The sequence below is a fragment of the Petromyzon marinus genome, unplaced genomic scaffold (genome assembly GCF_048934315.1).
Source record: "Petromyzon marinus isolate PM22_M1 ecotype Great Lakes invasive population unplaced genomic scaffold, UKy_Petmar_22M1.pri1.0 PM_G_Scaffold_52, whole genome shotgun sequence".
Taxonomy (NCBI): domain Eukaryota; kingdom Metazoa; phylum Chordata; class Hyperoartia; order Petromyzontiformes; family Petromyzontidae; genus Petromyzon; species Petromyzon marinus.
In genome coordinates this window covers 1517501-1522500 of record NW_027423005.1, presented here as the reverse complement: position 1 = coordinate 1522500, position 5000 = coordinate 1517501, and the positions used below count along the sequence as shown (strand labels likewise).

The following is a 5000-nucleotide window of genomic DNA, read 5'->3' as shown; positions in this document are numbered from 1 at the left end:
ATCGATTGCCTGTCATGCCCCCAAATGTGGGGGAATAAAGTTAACTGAGGAAAGCTTACCAATGGTCTGTGAATGTTGCCAGGCACGCTTTGCGACTCTAAGTGGCCTTTCGCAGCACAAGAGGCATGCTCACCCAGTCACCCGTAATGAGGAAAGGATTAAAGATGGTATAAAGGGTACCTCGCAGAGAGGGGTACACCGTAGCTGCTGGTCTTTGAAGGAAGTAGAACAGCTGGCCCTTCTAGAGTTGCAGTTTCAGGGGAAAAAGAATATCAATAAGATCATTGCTGAAGCGCTTGGGACTAAGACCAACAAGCAAGTCTCTGACAAGAGACGGGACCTAAGTAAAAAGACAGGGGCCCCCATGTCAGACAGCTTACATTTTTCTTCTAGGCCTCTTGAGACATTGTCTCCCCCACCAAATGTAACAACGGGGACTTCATCCATACTCGCTCAAGCAGCTGAGCGGCTTACGAATGAGAATTCTGGGACCCTGGAAAAGCCTGCAATGGAGGCAATAAAGGCTTGGCTTAACGGCGAGGGCCAACATGATGCCCTCGTAGAAACTGCCACAGCATTGATGCTTTGTCCGATGAGATTGGTGAAAAACAAAGGTAAACGTTCAAAACCCGAGAACGACATTATTAAACCCAGGATATTACCCACACGATCTTGGATGAAGAAGAGAGCGGAAAAACGAGGAAGCTTCATGAAGCACCAGAAGCTCTTCTTTAAGAACCGCTCTCTTCTTGCGTCCTTAGTCCTGGATGGCACTGAACGTCATGAATGCCGAATCCCGAACGCAGATGTATATCGTTTTTACTGCGAAAAATGGGAGAAGGTGTTGCCATTCAATGGCCTGGGCCAATTTAAGTCATCAGGTGTTGCAAATAACGAATACTTTGAGCCCCTAATTTCGGTGGAGGAAGTTTAGACTGCCATACGGGCCATTAAACCAACGTCAGCAGCTGGGCCAGATGGCCTAACAAGGGCTGCAATCTGTGCTGCCGACCCCGAGGGTCGGACACTGACAGCCCTATTTAATGCATGGATGATTACAGGAATTATTCCCAAAGAGTTGAAAAAGAATAGGACGATTCTTATTCCTAAGGTTATGGACGATGAAAAGCTGAAAGAATTGGGGAACTGGAGACCAATAACGATTGGTTCAATGATTCTGAGATTATTTTCCAGAATAATGACTGCACGTCTTGCTCGTGCTTGTCCCTTAAACCCAAGGCAGCGTGGTTTTATAGCGGCATCTGGCTGCTCTGAAAATCTTAAGGTGCTACAGGACCTTATGAGACACGCTAAGAAATTGCACAGGCCGTTGGCTGTCATGTTCATCGACATAGCGAAAGCTTTTGACTCGGTTTCGCATGCTCATATTTTATGGGTGTTAAGGCACAAGAAAGTAGATGAACACGTGGTGGGCATCATCCAGAACGCCTACGATCGGTGTACGACCTCGTTCAAAAGCAATGGCGAGTCGACTCGAGAAATTAGCATACGTGTTGGTGTCAAACAGGGTGACCCCATGTCACCCCTGCTCTTCAATCTTGCCATGGACCCTTTGATATGCACCCTAGAGTCACACGGAGTTGGGTACTCCATTGATACCGACCACGTGACAGCTCTTGCGTTTGCTGATGATTTGGTGTTGGTGAGCGAATCTTGGGTTGGTATGGCCGCCAATCTAGCGATCTTGGAATCATTTTGTGGGCTATCGGGATTGGAGGTTCAGGCCAGAAAGTGCCAGGGCTTCATGATAAGCCCAACCAAAGATTCATATACGGTGAACAACTGCGACCCATGGACTATCAAAAATAAAGATGTCCATATGATCCAACCTGATGAATCAACGAAATACCTTGGTCTGAAAATTGGCCCTTGGACTGGCACTATACAGCCTGATCTACATTGTCAGCTAAAGACATGGATCTTGAAAATCGATGAGGCGCCTCTGAAGCCAACTCAGAAGGTTGAACTACTCAATGCCTATGCCCTACCCAGATTGTTATATCCTGCAGACCACTCGGACTGCAAGCAATCAACTCTCCGTGGGTTGGACCAAGAGATTAGAAAGGCGGTAAAAGGATGGCTCCACCTTCCCGCTTCAACTTGTGATGGACTGTTATATGCCAGAGCCCGAGACGGAGGCCTTGCCATCTTGAAACTGGAAAAAACAATCCCTTCGGTTCAAGTTAGAAGGCTGCAACGTATAGCAAACTCGTCCGATGCTATCACCCGTAATATTGTGTCCTCGCAGGGTATGGAGGAAGAATACCGTAATTTGTGGGTACGAGCAGGGGGTGACAGTGATGCAATCCCAACATTCGTTCTCAGGGACTCGGTGTCAAAAGAACCTGTATATCCGAGACCCTGCGATTGGAGGGAGCATGAATTTCAGAGATGGTGCGAAAAGCCGGTTCAAGGAAGGGGCATTGTAAACTTTGCGCATGATAGAATCAGTAATGCTTGGTTGAGGCCATGGTGCGGCTTTAAACAATGCTTCTTTATCGCAGCACTACAACTAAGGGCAAATATTTACCCAACAAGAGAAAGCTTGAACAGAGGCAGAGATGGGGCCTTACGTTCCTGCAGGAAATGCTCTGCCAGACTCGAGTCCCTTTCGCACATTCTCGGTCAATGTCCTGCAGTACAGAAAGCAAGAATTGCGCGACATAACAAGATCAGTAACATTCTGGCAGACAAAGCGGCTAGATTGGGCTGGTCTGTATACAAAGAGCCACGGTTCATATCCGAGACGGGAGAGATGAGAAAGCCTGACCTCGTGTTTGCAAAAGATGAGGAGGCGGTTGTGATCGATGTCACCGTCCGTTTTGAGCTTTCAAAGAATACCTTGTCAGATGCTGCCTCGCACAAAGTTTCGTACTATACCCCTCTTGGTGATCAAGTCAAAGTGCTGACGAAGGCTAGCAAGGTCACATTCTTTGGATTCCCGGTTGGGGCAAGAGGAAAGTGGCCCCTTGAGAATAACGAGGTACTTACCTCCCTGGGCCTGACCAAACCCAGAACGACATCACTGGCCAAGATGATTTCCCGCAGAACGCTGCTTTTCTCTCTTGATATTCTGAGAATGTTCTGTGGAAATTATGCGGTCTATGAACAGTCATAGACAACCTCCGAAACAAATAATAGTTTTGTTTTAAGATGTCATTTGTTTTAGATTGATTTTGTTATTTTCGAAGGTGAAGTCGGTTTTTATTTCATTTTATTATTTTCCACAATTTAGATTGTTATTTTCCAAGACGAAGTCTTGGCTCTTTTTTTTATTGTTAGTTTTTTTTTTTTTAACACGTCGTATTTGTTACTTTAGAGCTTAGAGGGGACTTTATTTTCGCCTTACTATTTTCTGCCTACAAAGAAGATTAAAAATAAGCTTTTTTCAAGATGGTTTTGTTATTTTCCAAGGTGAAGTCTTGGTATTCTTATTTTACTATTTTCCATAAAGAAGACCTTTCTTTTAGATTTTGTTATTTTCCAAGACGAAGACTTGGTATTTTTATTATATTGCCATTTTTTTACACGAAGCTTATTCAAGAGCACTTATATAGATTAGACTTTGTTATTTTAATTCTTTATTTTTGGACTACATCAGTTCGAGAGTCCTGTAACTTACTATTTTCTGCCTACAAAGAAGATTACAAATAAGCTTTATTTAAGATGTTTTAGATTAGATTTTGTTATTTTCCAAGGTGAAGTCTTGGTTTTTTTATTTTACTATTTTCCACAAAGAAGACTTTTCTTTTCTTTTAGATTTTGTTATTTTCCAAGACGAAGACTTGGTATTTTTTTGCTATTTTTTTTACAGGAAGCTTTATTCAAGAGCACTTATATAGATTAGACTTTGTTATTTTAATTCTTTTTTTTTGCACTACATCAATTCGAGAGAAGACTACAAACCAGCTTTATTTAAGATGTTTTAGATTAGATTTTGTTATTTTCCAAGGTGAAGTCTTGGTTTTTTTATTTTACTATTTTCCACAAAGAAGACTTTTCTTTTAGATTTTGTTATTTTCCAAGACGAAGACTTGGTATTTTTTTTATTGCTATTTTTTTACACGAAGCCTATTCAAGAGCACTTATATAGATTGGTCTTTGTTATTTTAATTCTTTATTTTTGGACTACATCAGTTCGAGAGTCCTGTACCTTCCTATTTTCTGCCTACAAAGTCAGCTTTATTTAAGATGTTTTAGATTAGATTTTGTTATTTTCCAAGGTGAAGTCTTGGTTTTTTTATTTTACTATTTTCCACAAAGAAGACTTTTCTTTTCTTTTAGATTTTGTTATTTTCCAAGATGAAGACTTGGTTTTTTTATATTGCTATTTTTTTTACACGAAGCCTATTCAAGAGTACTTATATAGATTGGTCTTTGTTATTTTAATTCTTTATTTTTGGACTACATCAGTTCGAGAGTCCTGTAACTTCCTATTTTCTGCCTACAAAGTCAGCTTTATTTAAGATGTTTTAGATTAGATTTTGTTATTTTCCAAGGTGAAGTCTTGGTTTTTTTATTTTACTATTTTCCACAAAGAAGACTTTTCTTTTCTTTTAGATTTTGTTATTTTCCAAGACGAAGACTTGGTTTTTTTATATTGCTATTTTTTTTACACTGCTTTATTCAAGAGCGCTTATATAGATTAGACTTTGTTATTTTAATTCTTTATTTTTGGAATACATCAGTTCGAGAGTCCTGTAACGTACTATTTTCTGCCTACAAAGAAGACTACAGACAAGCTTTATTTAAGATGTTTTAGATTAGATTTTGTTATTTTCCAAGGTGAAGACTTGGTTTTTTTATTTTACTATTTTCCACAAAGAAGATTTTTCTTTTAGATTTTGTTATTTTCCAAGACGAAGACTTGGTATTTTTTTTATTGCTAGTTTTTTTTTATATGTTACTTCAGAGCATAGAGAGGACTTTATTTTTACCTTACTATTTTCTGCCTTCAAAGAAGATTAAAAATAAGCTTT

At 40.1% G+C, this 5000-nt stretch overlaps 1 pseudogene; it reads left to right on the top strand.

Moving 5' to 3' along the window:
- LOC142917788 (28S ribosomal RNA) overlaps positions 1-5000 on the top strand; it is a 10546-nt pseudogene that overhangs the window by 3595 nt on the left and 1951 nt on the right.